At 39.1% G+C, this 19,116-nt stretch overlaps 1 protein-coding gene across 1 annotated transcript in view; it reads right to left on the bottom strand.

The window, feature by feature from the left end:
• The window catches only part of MTHFD1L (methylenetetrahydrofolate dehydrogenase (NADP+ dependent) 1 like), a 188,127-nt gene that overhangs the window by 75,597 nt on the left and 93,414 nt on the right, over nt 1-19,116 (bottom strand). The gene's annotated exons all lie outside the window — the stretch shown is intronic.

Below are 19,116 nucleotides of genomic sequence, written 5' to 3'. Positions count from 1 at the left end.
GCCTATGTTCTCTAAAAAGATGGCTCTCCCCCGTGCTTTAGACCACCATGCCTTAAGGATTCACTGCCAAGGCCAAGATTCCTCTCCCAGTAGGGACACTCAAAGCAAAGTGTTTCTTACCACAGGTGAGATTGTCAACTTTTTAACTGGGTTCTGAATTGTACCAAAGGACATTGCTAGCATAATTACCATAGAAGAGCCTTCTTAAGTCTTATGCACGGTTCTAAATCATTTTATTTAACCCACCTAGTTATTTCTGTTGATTGACAAAATTCAAGTTTGTTGAGTGGCTTAAGATTCATCCTCAGGCTTGATAAGATAGCATCTTTATTCCATAAGCACAGATGACATTTATTTTTAGCCATCTCCTTTGCTGCCCCCAAATTGCTAGAAATGTTACTGTAGAGATAGCTGAGAGAGTACTAGATACTACTAATGACTGACATGTGGTCAGAAGCATCATTTCCACACACAAAGGAGAGCTCTAGGATGGGCAGCACTAGCACCATGCATTTTAACAAGATCCCCAGGTGAGACGAATGCCCATTAAAGTTTGAAAAGCAAACTCAAGGGAAAGAATAATAAAAATGTAATAGGAAGTAAAAATTTATGAAATATGCACTATGTATTGACATTTCAACCAAGGCCATAATTTATGGCAGAGACAGGAATTGGCAGTAAAACAATTTACTAAGATAAAATCAAAACATTTAAAAATGTGAACGACTGAAGATATGGTCTTGAGCAGTCACCAAATGCGCACATCTTAACAAGAATTAAGAAAATAAAATCATGAAGTGTCCCATGTAATTTTGTAGTTTGCTCCTTTACTTTAAAATTTTTAGTTTTCTCGCTGTACTACAAACATCCAAAATTTATGCTCGTAAGTAGTAACTTATAATTTTGTTAGGTTGATGTATCAAGATTTACTAAATTGTTCCCCCTGTTATTAGACACTTGGGCTGTTTCCAATATAAATAATGCTGCAAAATATCTGTGCATATGAGATTTAACCTCTCTAAAATTATATTCTTGGAATAAATTCCCAAGGGTGAGAGCATGGTGCCAGAGGATGTAAAAAATTTTTATAACTGTTGTTATGCTTTTGACAAACTGAAAAGTATTTCTTTAAAAATATTCAATTTGGAATGAATTTAGCTATAAAGTCACTTATTCCTTTATTTTCTTTTCTTTGAATAAGTGATGTAGCAGAATGAGCTACAGAAGTAAAAGACATTCCTTTTTACACACTATTTGAGACAATTCTAGTGATTTCATTAGTGGTGGTCAAATCTAGAGAAGATCATTGACAGTAACAATCCCTATCTCAGTGGTACTCCTGGTAAAAGCAGTGGTGACTTTAGCATAGTAGTGGCATAGTGGACCCCAGAAGAGGAATGTTCAGTTAATTTTGTCAAAGGTCATTATAGAGTGGGCTCCCATCAGGGGAAAGGTGAGATCCTACTGATTAGTATCCGACAGACCGGGTCCAGTCTGAATCCAGACCAGAGAGCTGTGCATATGAGCTGTCAACTGAACAGTAACAACCAACAAGTGAACCTATTTGAATCTCAATGTCCCCATTTGACTTGTTGGGAGAATTAAGTGAGATAGTACATCAAGTACTCCATTATTGTTTTATGGTATGTACTGGGAGCTCACATAAATGGTCCGCATCATCATTACCCAAGAGAACAACCCTCCCATGAATTGATTATAATCAATTCTTCAGCATCTGTTGAATTCCTGCTATGTCCAGGCATTTTTCTCAGGGCAGTGGCTCAGTGATGTGAGGATTAGGGTCCCTCATGTCAAGCTCTCCAGGGACCTGGGGGCAGAGACCGTCTGACATTGGACTGGAGAGAAGGCAGGTGCAGTGCATGGGGAGGAATGGATGTTGCAGGGCAGGTTTGGAGAATGGTGACAATGGAGTCAGGCTCTGAGGGACACTAGGACTTCTCCAGGCAGAGAAGTAAGGAGCTGGGGGTGGAGGGAGGGAGGGAGGTTAGGGAGGAGCAAAGAGATTCTCAGGTAAAGGAGAGAGCAAGAGCAGACATCAGCTTGTGAAGATGAAGAGAAATGATCCATACTGACTGGAGAAGTCTATTACCTCAACCAGCATGACTTGTTCTCTGATCAGTTCTGAGGAGTAGGGATTCAAGTAACAAAGTGGTGTATGTGGGTTTTTTTCAATGCCGTTATATTTGAAAAACTGCTTAATATTGCCCTATAGATGGAAGTAGATTTTTCTGTGCAGTGTTTGGTGCAAAGTCTTTCAAATTGGATGCCTGTTTCCACCTGAAGCTCCTCTCTTAGACTAAGCTCCAAGAGACTGATGCTGCCAGACACACAGTAGGCACTGGATGAATGGGTACATCTCTAAAACAAATAAACAAAAAGAGGGAGCAGGAGAATAGCAAAGTTTTATAACACCTGGTCACAAATCTATTAATAGCACAGATCATTTATAATCATTTCACTCCCCTGAAAAGGTACAAGCTCAAGTTTACTTCAGAAACCATCTCTTCTCTTCTTTAAATTTCACACAATGTAGTCACCATGCTCTCCGATCTTCATTGGCTCACTCTTGCCTCACAGAAAACATCCAAGTTCCTTATCATAAAAATGAAGACCACCCAATGTTACGTCAAGCACACACTCATGTCCATCTTCACTCTGCCTTAAGTTTTGTGCTTTACTAATATCAAACTTCCTGTAGAGCCCGTACATACTATGTTTCTCATTATCTGACCCTCCTCCAGACAGGAACAACTGGAATGTTCGTCTCTCCCAAATTCATTGTCCAAGCCTTCGCTCAGATGCTCCAGAAGCTTGCCCTGATCCTCTCAGGGAGAGCTGGCTGGCTCTCCTGCCCCTCTTGGCCCTCTTGGCTCCTTCACCAGGCCCACATCGATCTCTTCATGCAGCGTCCCAATTAGGCTTATGTGTCATCTCCCCTACTCAGAGGACAGTGACTATGTCTTACTCATCTTAGTATGTCCAGTACTTGTCACGGTACCTGGTGCACACAAATTATTAAAGACATGAAGAAACTAGCAGAGTGGGATTCAGAGCCAGTGGTGATCAAGTCAAGGCCATCGTTCAGTGAAGACAGGTAGACACAAAAAATAAAATTAACCAATTAAAAATGTTTTCATACCTCCCTGTCATGCTTCCTTTTTCTCAGAAGTAGCAAAACAGTTTTAATAAAAGGTATAAATGTCATATGTGATAAAGGTATGACCACTGCAAATGTCTACATGGGCTTGCTAATAAGCTTAATTTCATATTTTAAGAGACAAATTGAAAAAAAAAAAAAAAAAGGAGTAACAAAGAGAACTGAAGTTGGGGAAGGAAACAGGATACAATTATAAAGGTCCAGGGGCTGTGGCTTCCAAATGTAAAGGAAATACAGGGTGCAAGCAATGTGTTGAAAACAGAAGAAAGTGCCAGATTCTCACACTTTGCAGACTGTCCTGAAATATGTATGGCATGGAATCACTTCTATGTTGTTTTCAAATACTGGGCTGCTAAGGGAAACAGAGTAGGGAAAAGGTGTGCTGGTGCACAATCGCGAATCCCATAAGAAAGGACCACATAATAAAGTGACATCAACAAGTACTGGCTTGGAAATGGACAGTGTGCAGTGCTATGTATCTGTGTCTTGCACGTCAGTGGGTCTTGATGTGAGCAGGGGATGAGCCATTCTATTTCCCAGGCACTTCCTGAGAATTGTCAACAGAGAAAACCTGTTAAGTTTTCCTAGTGATCTGAAATAAGCAATTCAGTCACCTATCATATTTGCTGCTTCTGATAAATTGTAAAAGATGTACATGCTAAAGAATTACTTAATGTTGATTTTAATAGGCACCTGTTCTTGAGTCATGAAGCAAGGATATTTACCATGACTTTGCATTCTGGATAAACACATAATGTAGCGTTGTGAAAGCTGCATATTTAAAAAAGCTTGCAAGAAAATGTTTCCAAGTGCAATCATTTGTCTTGGCAATCTCTTTTTTTTTGGGGGGGGGGGGTTGCGGTGGTCACAACTAGTCAACTTACAACATGAAGGAAAACAGGAAACTGATACTTTTCTGTGTAAGCACAGAAGCTGTTAGGTCGTGATTTGGTAGCATGGCTTGATTCAAACTTTATAGCCCATAATGTGTTCATAAAGGAAGTGTGCATGGGTCTGCAGTGGGAAAGGACTACCTGTTTGGACAAAAACTGTTCGCACTTTCACAGGAAACAGAGCTCAGGGTTCAGGTGGAGAGTAAAAACCAATGCTGGACAACCAAGTGGTTTGCTTTCTGTGATGCTCTACGACTGCATCCTGAGTAATAGTGTACCAAATGAACATAAACGATGACAAAACATGACTGGCAGGCACATATTGTGTCTATGAGATTCTTCGATGAGGCAGAGAGATGATTTTTATATGTCAAATTGTCCTATCATGTGTCCCATTTGCAGTACACAATGCGCTAAAGATTTTAATCACAATGAGGACTCAGGTAAGCAAGCACCAATCAGCTAAATTAAAAAACAAACATTCACATCACCATCTCACAGGTGGGACCTAAAAATCATGGTTTCATAAAATTCTAGAGCTCTGAGGGAACTAGCTTCCTCAGGGCTCATATGTGCCTGGCAAGTTTCCTTCCTGGGATACTGTTGCAGGTCCCTCTGATGCTCACCTCAGCACTTTCCTACCTGCTCTACATGCTCTCTGCCTCTTCGCATTCTATTTAAGAGCAGCTTTTAATTAAACACCTGCATCTCAGAATTAAGGAAAAGTCTTATTTTCTCTCATTTAATAATTACTGAACCTCCATTATTTTGCCTGGCTCTTACGTACCCATGTCTTCATTAGTGAGGAAATAGTACATTTTTTTAAAGATATTATTTATTATTCATGAGAGACAGAGAGAGGTAGAGACACAGGCAGAGGGAGAAGCAGGCTCCATGCAGGAGCCCGATGTGGAACTCAATCCTGGGCCTCCAGGATCAGGCCCTGGGTCAAAGGCAGGTGCTAAACCACTAAGCCACCCAGGCGTCCCGAAATAGTACATTTTTAACATGACAAAGATCAGAAATATTAATCACCTAATTAAGAAGGAACATCTTTCTGACCTTTCCCCTTTTACATTTTCTTGCTTGAATTCCCCCTATTATTTTAAAATTTTAATTTCTTTACCGGTACACAGTAAATTTGAATCCAAGTGTTTCACAACTACTCCTTAAAAAAAATTTTTTTTTAAAAATTTAAATCCAATTTAGTTAACATATACTGCATTGTTTCAGGGGTAGCACATTTATTTCTGAATGGTCTCAAGCTTTAGTACATTTACTGAATCCATTTCTATGTAATCACAGACCTTAAAGGTAGATCAGTGGTTCTCTAATGAGGGGTAGATTATGCTCCCCACGGGACATTTGGCAATGTCTGCAGTCATTTTTGGTTGCTGTAATCAGCATCTCGTAGGTAGAGGCCAGGGATGCTGCCAAACATCCTACAATGGACAAGACAGTCCCCTCACCAGTACTCCCTCCACAAAAACCCTCCAAAACTAGAATTATCCACCAAAATAACAACAGAGGTTGATACTACTGTGGTTCAAGTATGATGAAGGAGACTTATGCTTTCTAGATACTCTTCCTGAGAATGTTACAAATAGGACAACAAAGGTGGTAGCAATGATCAGTCTTACTGTCAGGAACAAACACATATGATGGGGAAAACTACTGTAATTAGAGACTGGGCATGAGAAAGGCACAGAACTAACATTCGCTAAAGCACTGCCTATGTGCCAGGCAACATACTTGACACTGTCTGTCTTGTTTTTCTCTCCAACGCCCATGAGGGATCTTTACCTGCCACATAGGCTTGTGAGGCTAACGATAAACAGTGCTTCCCAAGCTCATACAGCTATATGGGATGGAGCCTGGGTTGAAAACATGGCCCATCTGACCACAGTCTATGCCAGTGTCCCATGCCCCTGCTGTCCTGTCGACAAGCCAACTAATCAGCAGCATTTCTCCAGCAGAACTGCTTGGTGGGTTGTATTTCCACCGACAGTCTTGACTGCTTGTACTTCAATATTTTGGTATAGGAATTCTTTTCCTGAACTCTGACAGGTGTGTCCAGACTTGTTTCTAATGGCAATATGGATCTTCTGATAACAGAAAGTATGTAATCTGGAGTCTTCTTCATTATGATAATGTTTTTTAAACTGAATTCATAAATTTGTTTTCTCTCTTGGAGCAAATAATCTAAGGATTATGGAACACAGTACTCTTTCACTTCTTGGTCTATGTGCCAAATATGCCAAGTCCTGGATAGCAACAGGGAGTCTATGGGTAGACAAGGAAAGAGCTCCCAGAAATGAATCTTTCTGGATCAATTCCACTGGGCTTGGTACCCAACGCATCAATAGGCCACAGGCAGGCCACCTAGCCTCCTGAGAACCAAACGGTCCCCTTCCATGGGGCAAGTCAGAACCTTAGACTTGACTTCCCAGCCTCCTCTAGCCAGCCATCTGCCTTCCCATGACTGGTTGGGGAAATTAATGACGCCAACGCTCTCGTACGTTCCTGTTCTCACTATGTATACACGGTGGGAGAACAGGCAACAACTGCTTTAGATTTAAGATTATGTTTTGCTTTTACCTTGAGGAAACCCCACCTTGGACTCTAAACTGAGGCACCACGATCATTTTTCCCTGAGTTTCTGGCTACTTGATATGTCTGATGTTGTCATAAGAATCAATAATGGAATTTCCACCTGCTGTGTAACCAAGGGGCCCTTTATTCCATGTGTACTCAGAAGATCAAAACCTTCAGATTTCATAGCCACTTTATAATGGCAATAATTTTTGTCTTTATCATACATGTAAAAACAGAGGTTTCAAATATACGACATACTGAGTTCCCCATGACTTTTGGACATGAACTTCAGTTTATGGACTTGAGAGGTCTCATAGAAGAACTAGTCCTTGCAATCCACTTGGCTCAAAAGGGGTTGAGATAAGAAATCTGTCTGTACAGGGCCAATTTTGCTACCTGAATCCTTAAAATAATTTCTTCTAAACAGAGGGAGGAATGGAACTGTAGCTTCCCCGTAGTCAGCACTTTATTTTCTTGCAACAAATCAGAAATAAAAATAAAACCTTTGTACAGGGGGAAGCAAGGAATAGGTTGGCTAGACTTCATTCTGAAGCACTGTGGGCTATAATTCCTAAACAGTGCTAAAGGAAGTGGAAATTAGACTCTTCAAACTGACTCTCTTTGCCCTGTGTAAACATGTCTATCCAGCTGCAGCTGTCTGCCGATAAACTAAGGGAAGACTGTTCACAAAGTCACAGAAGCACATGAATTCTGAACTTGAGCTTGTGCTTGAGATAGCCTAGTCTTTGAGCATTTTAATTCTTTTTTTTTTTTCAGTGACTAGAAGGAGACTAAGGAAACCAGGATGAATCATTAATTATAAGGGAAGCTTAGCATTACCATGATAGCTGGAAAAAAAAACCAGCAAGCTTGCTGTCCAACATTAATTTTGAGGATCTAACTCATCTTAATTCTCTGAAATTTTACAAAAAAATCAAATATTTTCTTCTCTTTTGGATGTGCCTATTTAACCTATGTTCCTCTTTGGTTTTATTAAATGTCTTAAGGTCATATTTCCCTAATAGTATGTAGAACCAACCAGACACATATAAGGAGACCCACAGAAGGAAATCAGTAAGAAAACAGTATTAGTACTAGCCCGAGCCTTTCCACTTACCCTTTTGGTGATGGCAATGCTTATATATATTAGGGAATTTTGGTAGTAGTATAGAATGCATGAGAAAGTTATTGAGGATGTATCTGGGGAAAGGAAAGAAAAAGATAAGCAAAGTATAAAAAGGACACAGATCAACTTGAACCATATGTTTTCAGTAATGACAAAAAAACTTTGACAGTAATGCCACTTAGATGCGCTGTGGTGTCAGGACCCAGAATTTCCATCCTCTGGAGTTAATTAGTTATAGACACTGATTCCCATTATTTGAAACCATCATTAATCATCCTATTTTATAAAATAATTTTGACCAAAGTGAAATTTAATTTTGGAAAAAAATGTTAAAAGATGAAAATTAAATTATACATGTTATTTTTACCTCCCTTATAAAAATCCAACTGAATTAAATTCATGAACCCATTATCCAAACAGTTCCCATCTTCTTGTAGCAATCACGAGCATTTGTACAATGTCATCGCCATGACCAGGGTTTTAACCCTTCTGTTTTTAGCAAACAGTGGAGTCCCAGAGTTCTGGCTAGAGGCCTGGAATTTTGGATGATTGCATGGGGGCGGAGCTGTTCTCTTGCTGCTCCCAAGAACTGGTCACAAGGAAGATAATTTGAAAGAGAAATCTGGAAAGGTTTGGCTACCAACATGTCTCACCCTACAATAATCAAAAGATGAAATAGAGCATTTTTTATTGAGCATTTCAAGAAAACAAATCAAGAAGGAAAAAAGTAAAGATGCCTTAAGACAAATATATTTTATCTGAAAGGTTCCCAGGAAAAATCAACATAAAAAAACCTATGTAATAGCTTTTTCTGCAAGTACAAGAAACCCAGCAAGTGAAACTACGGTTACTGACCTTGAGAACAAATTAAATACACCAACATTCCTAGTATGACAACTTCTAATAGAAGAAACTAAGACAGAGGAAAACATTTTAAGCTTCAAAGTTGGAAGATACTACAATGTATTTAACAAGCAGGCAGAGCAGGGATTCTCCAGTCTGAAGGTAGAGACCCGATGATGGGTCCCAAAATCAACGTACTGGGTTACAACTGGCTTCCACATTTCCAACCAATTAGAGAAAAAGAAACAGTATAGGGAATATTAGGATACATTACACATAATGAGAGTAAGTAGTATTGTTTCAGAAGACATGATTGATTCAGTTCTGTGTACACACACCTGTGTGTGGGCACATGCATTTGTGATTTAAAAAAAAAAAAAAAAAGGACTTCATGCTTTGAGTCTCGGTCAAAACATCCAAGACTTACTGGCCCGGATTGCAGATTTCTTATCTAAGACGGGAGGAGGGAGACCTGCTCATTTTACAGTCATGTCTAGTCCTACTGTTTGTTTGTTTTTTTTTTAAATCCTCAGATGCTTTAATAGAGGGATCTTATTCACTATATATAGGATTCTGTGATGAAAGTGGGCTAGTCACCAGCCGGGCAACCTAACTGACCACCAAAACCCCAGGGCAGCAGAGGGGCAGCTAAGAGTTGACAGTCGTGGCCGGCTTCACATCTTCAATTTCGGACAACAGCCAGTGGTAAGTACGGTGGTGCCGCAGTACTTGTAAGATCAATGTAATGATTATTCAGGCCTGGCTCCCTTCTGCTCAGGGTTGGTGCAAACAGCAATGACAGCTCACAAGGAACAATGACCCCAACCTCAGTGTTATCAACCATTACATTTATATTTAGGGTCATGGATGCAACGGCATCCTTGCTATAAGCGATATTTATTTTTGGGGGTAGAGGCAAGAATGGTCTGCACTGTCCTGCCTTCCACATTTCCTCTGGTATGTGTGATATGGACAGGACAGGACAAGCCCCAGTGCCTGTCCTACAGGACTGGATCATGACAGGATCTGATTTTAAGACAAAAAATGAGAATACACTGAAAAGACCAGTAATTCCTATTTACATCTATAAAAAACTCCAAGAAAATAACCTTGAAAGGAGGTATGCACATATTTTTTCTCTGGCTTATTTTTGATAAAGATTTTTTCCGTTAAAAATATGAATATATTATTCGTGATACATTATTGGAAAATGTGATGTGAAGAAAGAACCAAATCAGGTACTTTTAACCATTTTCACTATAATCTATTTCCTGGCTATCACTCTACTGTTGACAGAGAAAAGATATCTTTGAGAGGTCCAGTAATATATTTTCTAGGGCAAAGGTAACAATCAGGAATAATTTGTTCCCACCTCCCAACCTCTACCTTATCCTTAAGCCAAAGGAGCCAAAACTACAGTTTGCCATACTTCTCATTTTGTATAAACCAAGAATGAATCCTCAATTTGCCACTTCTTTCTCCTCTGCTTCCCTTTGGAGGTTCCCAGCCTGGCCTTTAATCTAAAAGTGAGTCTGACTTGGGTAAAGCTGCTCATTACAATAGGATTATTTGTATTATACAGGGAAATGCAAGTGTGTAGAAATATTCATTATGTTTATTATACTGGCAAAAGATAAGCATTAATACAAGGCTTCATTATGCCCACCTAGCTTGCAAATTTCAAAGATGGGTCTGTAGGACAGCCAGGGGTGGTTCTCACAAGGACAAGGATCCCTATTTACACGTCTTCATCTCTAACATAATGGATGTCATGCTCTATAGATACTTTGGTATCCTGCTCTTTTCAATGAACCTAATGTGGAACATTTCCTCAAGATACTAACATCTGCCAGATAATATTTTATTATATAGTTATTCTATTATGAGAAGTCATGATTTATAAACCCGGTCTTACTTTTGGCCATGTTCTAAACTCTTCTACAAAAATGATCTGTGATGTACTTAAGAATGAAAGTGAGTCGGTTGGTTTGGCTGACTTGGAAGACAATCCTAAGTACGGTTCTGTAGAAAAGCCAAAAGTCTGCTCTCCTTGACCCTGTCTGGTCAACTGGCAGGTACTGTCAAAAACGAATGGTGATTATAAAATGGCTGATGTGGCATTGACTCAATTGTGTATCTGGAAAACCTCTGGAGCTATGTTATGCTGACGGTGGGTTATCAACTCTTTGGAGATATCTCTTTGGAGTTAGATATCTCTTTGGAGAAAGACATGGAGGAGACCATGTTGAATCAGAAAATGTCTTAGCTTCTCTTGTTGCTAAGTGCAGCAGTGTGACCAAGGTGATTAATTAACAGAAGTGTTAGGTATAACCTCCAGGAAGGCTCTTAATAAAGGGTGTGCCTTTCTTCCTTCTTCCTATTGGCTGGGATATAGATGTGATGATTGGGGCTTGGGCAATCATCTTAGACTACAAGGCAGTATAGAGCCCCTAATGATTGAGGAGCTACCATTCCAGCCTAGACTAGGTTTCTTTTATGTGACAGAGAAATAAACTTGCAGTTGCTTTGGGTCCCTTTCTTTCACTGTTGCTGTTCTTTGTGGGTGAACCTAATCTTAATTGATGTTAGTTAAGTTTCCACAGAAACTGATGTGCTTGTGGAAACAAAGCCTATTCAGATTCATGAAAGCATTTTTCATTTCTATCATTTCAGTTTGCACATTATTTCAACATAACTCAGTGTTTTCTTTCTGTGAACAATAGTAACTTTGGGACTGAAGTCAAGGTTACATTTTTGATTTAGAAAAGATGTGAAATTTGCTTAAAGTTTGACTGATGAAAGAGCTGAAATTTTAGAGGTTGAGATGTGCCCATAAATGTCCCAAAGCTATGTGATTGATAAGTAACTGAAAGAGAATCTGATCACAAGCTTCAGAATTAAGGCAGGGAAGCAGGAACCAGTATGTATGCCAGTATGCAGAAGCACAGGATATACGTGTAGGACTCCAAAGGGTTTCCTGCTCATCTGACATCAAGGATGGTTCTCGCTCAATTCTACCTCCCTGTGTGTGTTATGTGCTAAACAAAGAAATGCTTTCTGGAGGAAAAATTAAACAAACAAACAAACAAACAAACAAACAAACAAAAAAACCAAACCTGTTTTTATAGTTGTTTTGAATATTTTTAGAAGTTACATCACTAAATTATTGCCTAACCCTAAAAAGTAATAACAATCCACACTCAACCAAAGCATTCATGCAATTTTATAAAACAAACAAAAAAGGACTAAACAAGGTGGAAATCAAGAAGGTACTCAGATTGCTGGTATTTGACATTCAGAATGTTTGTGTGCCCCAACACTTGAAAATATGGAAATTTTTTAAAAAAGATTTTATTTATTTATTCACTTGAGAGAGCAGTGGGGGAGGGGAAAAGGAAGGGGAAGAAGCAGACTCCTTTGCTGAGCAGGGAGCCTGGTATAGGGCTTGATCCCAGGACCCCAGGACTATAACCTGAGCTGAAGGCAGACACTTAACTGACTGAGCCACTCAAAGACCCCAAAAATATGGAAAATGTTAAAGAATCTCATTCATTAGAAAATCTCAATGTGGAATAAGGAGCACTTCGTGGATGAATAAGCCATTCTCGCTGCCCCTGGAAAGCAGGGCGCACAGCCTCAGTCTCTTCCAGATCAGTATGTAGAGGAAGGCTCATCTGGCTGAGCTGGCCTGACTACGGCAGCTACTGGCATTCACCCATCACTTCTACTAGAAAGTAACATAAAGCCCTGACCCCTCTAAGCATGACTATTAGCAACCAGATTTAGCTCAAAAAAGCTAAATACTTGACCACATTCTAATGATGACTGCTAATCTGAGGTGCTGGTCTCAACCTCTTTCCTAAATTATAGACCTGCATTTCCTCCCCACTTCCCCCTCCCTTCCCCTCTCCCAGTGCATAACTAACAAACATTAACATTTTGTCACAGTTGCATACTTTCCTTTTACGAAGAAGGTAAACAGCACATAGAAAGTTGAGCTCCCTCTTTCCCCCAAGAGTGGGAAACTCTTACTAACCTGGTGCTTATCCAGGTGCTGCATTCCTACCTGTACATACATACAAAATATAGTGCTATTTTTGTGTCTTTGGAACGTGTTAGAATGAACTCACAATCCACAATCTGCTTTTTCACTCAACATTGTATTTGTGAGATCTTGCTTTGTGGAAATGCACAGTGATCATCTTGTGGGTCTTACAGCACCCACATCTTTACCTGCTGATGGAGCCTCTTCCTAGGGAGGGAGCACCCTTGGATAGGATTTTGGCCCTTCCCCCCTCTTCTACTTCCGGAAGTTGGAATGACTTATGTGAGGGAGGCAGGGCTGGAAAGAAACACCATCTACATGGGGGTTTCTGGCAACAGTAACTCTGCATTATCTGGAAACCCTCATAGATTAGAAGCTGTACTAACTCTTTTCCATGACTTTTAAGGATGTTGAAAATATACCTCCAATTTGTCTTCTCTGCCATAGCTCTGGGCTACTGAACTACTAGTGATTCCTTAAATACATAACCTCTCTGCCCTGACTGCCCCACTTTACTGGGTTACATCTTAACCATTCGTCACTGCTTGTCTCAAAAGCCATCTTCTCAGGCTTCTTCCTGGAATAACTATTTAAAAATTGACAATTTATCTCCACTATTAATTACAAGCACAGCCTTCCAGAATAACATTTATTCCCCTCCCAAATGACCTGATCTAAGCATAAGATTCATTCCCCTATGTCTTACACTCCAGCCACACCATCCCCAGAATCCACCAACACTTCACCATGTGTTTGTCCTGTGCGCTTTGCCTAGAATGCTTGTCTCCCTAACTCTGCACATCAAATTACTTCAGATGTTTCAAGCCAACTCTCCTTGTGTTAAAAATTACATAAGTAACACACCCTAACAACCCTAAGTAGAAAAGTTTCAAGAATACCAGTAAAACAAAGTATAAAGTAAAAATCAGGCATGTCCTCATTTTCCATAGAGAAAAGCAATCATTTGATATGTATCTTGTTTAAAAAAGTAATCTCTATATCCAACATGGGGCTCAAACACACAACCCCAAGATCAAGAGTTATGCGTTCCATCGACTGAGCAAACCAGGCACCCTTGCTATACATTGTTTACAACCTTTCACTGCATACACGGTATGGATATTCATTGCAAAGTTTCTAAAAATGAGATTATAAAATTGTTCTGTAATTTCATTTCTTTTACTGTATATATCATGAACATCTTTTCGTGTTTCATATAAATCTATTCTTAGTTACCTTGATGTTACACCAATAATACTAAATACTTTTTTGCTTTTATCTTGAAGTTTTAAATTTAATTTTCACACTAAAATTTTTATCTATCCTTATTCTGAATATATTGTGATACAGGAGTTTGAAATTTGTGGGTTTTTATTAAAGATTTATTTATTTATTTTAGAGAAAGAAGAGTGTGCATATGTGTGAGAGGGAGGAGGAGCAGAGGGAGAGGATCTCCAGCAGATTCCCTGCTGAGCATGGAGCCTGGCTCTGGGTTCCATCCCACAACACTGAGGCTCATGACCTGAGTTGAATCCAAGTCAGACACTTAATGGAATGAGCCACACAGGCACCCCTGAGGTTTGTGTTTTAAAATTAATAGCCAATTGTCCAAATGTCATTTAATCATTAACCCATCTATTAGCCACAGATTTGAATTCATCTTTATCAAATCATTAATTTCTACATATAATGGAATGAGTCTATTTAGGGACACTTCAGAGGGTTCTTTTGGTATTATTTCTTTATCCCTCTTTATTATTATGGCAGCATTACTTTGCTTTGATATGGAGAGTTAGGTAGGTCAACCATCATTACTCTTTTAAATTTTTTGTTTATCCTAATGAATTTATTTTTGTAGAATCTAGACACATGTTACTAATTAATTAATTAATTAATTAATTTTTTTAAAGGTTTATTTATTTATTTATTTATGATAGACATAGAGAGAGAGAGAGAGAGAGAGGCAGAGACACAGGCAGAGGGAGAAGCAGGCTCCATGCACCGGGAGCCTGACGTGGGATTCGATCCCGGGTCTCCAGGATCACGCCCTGGGCCAAAGGCAGGCGCCAAACCGCTGCGCCACCCAGGGATCCCCATGTTATTAATTTAATGACGAAGCTCATCTTCCTGCATAGCTCTATGGTAACTATATAATATAGTGCAGTATAGTACTGAATAGCATAAGATAGTATGGCATGGTATACTATAGCAATTTTATATGCTAGTTTGACAGAGGAATGATAATTGTTCAAGATGGATTATTTCCATCCAAGAACATGGGACATGCCTCACTATGGACTTAGGTCTTGCTCTGGGTCTTTCAATAAAATTTCACAGATTTTTTTTCCTCCGTGCTCATTTCTTTCTTTCTTTCTTTTTTTTTTTTTTTAAGATTTTATTTATTTATTCATGGGAGACACACACACACACAGAGAGAGAGAGAGAGAGAGAGAGAGAGAGAGAGAGAGAGGCAGAGACACAGGCAGAGGGAGAAGCAGGCTCCATGCAGGGAGCCCGATGCGGGACTCTATCTTGGGGCCTCAGGATCACGCCCTGGGCCAAAGGCAAGCACTAAACCACTGGGCCACCGGGGCTGCCCTCCGTGCTCATTTCTTGTTACATTTATCCCTAAGTATTTTATTGTTTTGAGAACACATATAAGTAGGGTATTTTCCCCTATTATAGTATCTAACTTTTTATTGCTGCTGTAAAAGGAAATTATTGGCTTTTACATATTTACATTGCATGCAACTCATCAACCATAACTTTTACTATTTTAAAAAAATCCTTGAATTTTCTAGTGATAAAATCATACTATATATAAATAAAAGAACATTAGTCTCCTCCTTTTCAATTTTTTAATTTTGTTCTTGTTCTTGTTTTATTACACTGGCTAGGACTCCTAGAATATTGATGAGTAACACTGGTCATCAGCATTCTTGTCATGTTTCTGATATACAGGTATGCCTTTAGGAGTTCACTGTATAATATAAGGCTGATTGTTAGTGTCTGTTTTACAATTCTATTTAAATTATTCTACTGCATGAGGTCTTTATTATTTCATCAACATGCCTCTTTCATCCTGAAAGTTACTTCTTTACTTTGCTTTATTTGTTTGTTTTTAGGTAGACCCTGCACCCAGCAGAGGCCAATGTGGGACCCTAACTCACAACCCTGAGATCAAGACTGGAGCTGAGATCAAGAGTTGGACACCCAACCGACTAAACCACGCAGGCATCCCTACTTTGCTTTATTTTGGACACAATACTCAAACATTTGTTACCATAATTCTTTTAAATCTTGGGTAGTTTTTAAAAATTTGTATTACTTGTATCAAAGTAATAATAGATAAAATAACATTTATCGTTGAATCTGATAAGAGGGGAGGGTTTTAGAAAACACGAAGAATTAATGTTTCTTTCTCCATCCCCCAAAAGATATAAAGAGGTCTACAAAAGTCTCCATTGTTCCTTTAGCAGTTACTAGCTTCCAAATATTCCTTACTGGAAATTCTATTGCTTTCTTTGAATAAGAACAGTACAATATTGTAATTATACCAAACATTGCTAAAAGTTTAAAACAACCTCATGGAATTACAATGTTGTAAACTATAATTTATATATTAGCTAAGGATAATTTGACTCCTTTTAGGCTGAATGTTCTCAGCCATGATAGGGTATGATAACAATTACACAATGGAAATTCAAGTCATTCACTGCACACTGGATCTTAATAACCTTCTTAAAAAGCCTATGCCTTTTGTGAATTTCAAACCTTAGTTTAACCTCTGTATCACATTCTAAAATCATTGTATGTTAACTTTCATAGCACTAATCTCTGTAAAACATATTTTTGACAAGGGTCTACTTTAACTCTACATTTTATTATGGTATCAAGATCAATTGTATCAAGATCATATTATTTAGAATACGTGGCGCACCTGGGTGGCTCAGTGGTTGAGTGTCTATTTTTGGCTCAGGTCATAATCCTGGAATCCTGAGATCGAGTCCCGTATCAGGCTCCTTACAGGAAGTCTGCTTCTCCCTCTGCCTATGTCTCTGCCTCTTTCTCTGTGTTTTCCGTGAATAAATAAATAAAATCTTAAAAAAAAAAAAAAAAAAAAAAAAGAATATGCATGAATCTTAACTAGGGATGGGCTAGATAGCTCATGGAAAATAAATTGGCATTTTGTAAATGCAAATAGCTAACGTTAGGTTAGACATTTCTAAAGTTTAAAACTTCTTTCAACCAGTAACGGAACAGTAGGGTACAGTGGGAAGATCAAAGACCCTGAGGCCAAGGACTTGGTTCAAATCCCTAATCCCCATTAGCTGTTTGCCTTCAGACAAACTACGGATTCACACTGATGTTTAGTTGCCTTACTTATAACATGGAGATTATCCTGGGAACTATTTCCTGGGGCTAATATAAAACATATGAACATATATAACACATATGAAGCCCCCAGGGGGGTGCCCAGCACACAACAGGTCCTCAAGAAAGGTAAACTCTTGTCACTGGGAGTAAACACTTATCCATGCCAGGAACTGCCTCATGTGCTTTAGATGCATGGATTTCCCTGACATTACAGATGAAAGAACAGAGATGCAGAAGGGCTGTCAGTGCACCACAGGGCACAGTGCCCCACAGGTACCACCTAGGGGGGATTTCTGTTTGTTCCAGTGAGTGTGAGGAGCTGGGAGTGGAGCTAAGATGCTGGATATCTTGAAACATGCAGGACAGTCCCATAAAGATTTGTCCCCTGCCCCCACAAGATCTTTCTTCCAGATACTCCTGTAGTTGACAGACCTTCCCTCAAGTTTCTTTGTTATAGAAATATAAAATATTTTTTCAACCTATCAATAGGTACACAATTTTCAAGGAATGCAAACAACAGTGAACACTGAGGTAAGGTTAGCCTTAACTTTGCCACGAGCTGTGTACTTTTTCAGAAAGTCATGTCGCCAATGCCAATAACCACTTGTGAGATCTGAGTGGCCAACACCACTTAATCCTTCCACATTCATGCTTGTCCCGTGTACTAGGTCTTGTAGATGTGTGCAAACACCAGCAACTCAGAATATCTTCTAATGTAGTTGAAATATTTCTTCCAATCAATATATATTGTGTTACCATAAAATTCTTTTATATCAAAACTAACATAATAATGCTTTCTGAAATTGTACATTTAAGTTTGTAGTACATCTACGTTTTACCTCAGGTCGAAGGTTTGTTATAAAAAGAGGGAAGAGGCATGCTAAATTTGAGAATGGAATGGGCCACAAAACTTGCTTGTCACAGAGCTGGTTAAGGACAGAGCCAGAATTTGAACCAATGCTCTCCCTAGAGTCCTTGTTTATAATTCATATGCTCTGTGATGAAAAAGTTAAGGACTGTCCCTTCCCTGCCTCTACAAAGTTCTCTGAATTGGGGAGGCACTTATTCACTATTTACTGAGAAACTAGGGATACAGCTGTGAACAGATGGGACACTCCAACAACGAGACGGCAATGGAAAGAGCTGCTGGGAGGAGAGCCAGGAGAGGCCGATGTTTAGAAAGAGCTTTATGGAAGAGGAGAGAAGCCCTGCCTGATGTGGCTAAAATCTGGAGCAGAGTGAAGCTCAGAACTGACCGTTAAAGCATCAGAGAGAATAGATTCCCAAATAAGAGAGTAAATGGCAGAGGATGGTTGGGAGGTGCCCAGTGGAAAGAGGAGAAATAGTTTGGAAAGTGGCTTTTTTTCATAAGAGTGTTGGACCTATTGACTCCACAAGATCTACATAAGTGGATAAAAGTGAGTAACTCATCTCAAGAAGATTACAATTGTCCTTTAAAAGGAAGTCCACAGAGAAGTCAGGAAGTACGAGAATAAAATGTGAATTGTCTTTGTATGGATAAATGATATGATTTGAATTTTCTTCTCTACTTAGGAAAAATTTCTGACTCCTCTATAATGATTGGAGTATTACTTTTAACAAACAAAAATTATTTGTTTTATATTACATATTATGTGGAATGTTCCCAAGAGATTTAAATTTCCCCCAGGTGAAATTCTTACACAAGTGTACCTGCAAATAAAAGCAAGAGTATTGGACCTATTGACTCTGCAAGTTGCCTAAAAGCAGCATATACTAAATGACTTAGCTACTCTATTTTTTTCAAATCGCAAAATGATTTGCATCCTGCCTCTCTCCCCTTGGCAGTGATGGTCTTTCCCAAATAAGAAGCCGAATCCCTCATGTTTTGATTAGCATCCCTTTTGGCATCAGAGTATATTTGAGATGTTAAATATGCCAGTTGAATTTCAGACCATATGTTTTTAATTTTAATGTTTAATGCCACTGCAAAGACTCTCTGCATTGTTTCTCAACAATTTTTGAGTTTAAGTTTCTTGAGCTCTTTTGCATTCCAGAGTAGTGGAAGGCTTAGGCAAGA

The sequence above is a fragment of the Vulpes lagopus genome, chromosome 2, assembly GCF_018345385.1.
Source record: "Vulpes lagopus strain Blue_001 chromosome 2, ASM1834538v1, whole genome shotgun sequence".
In the NCBI taxonomy this organism is placed as follows: domain Eukaryota; kingdom Metazoa; phylum Chordata; class Mammalia; order Carnivora; family Canidae; genus Vulpes; species Vulpes lagopus.
This window is presented reverse-complemented; position numbering and strand designations above follow the sequence as displayed.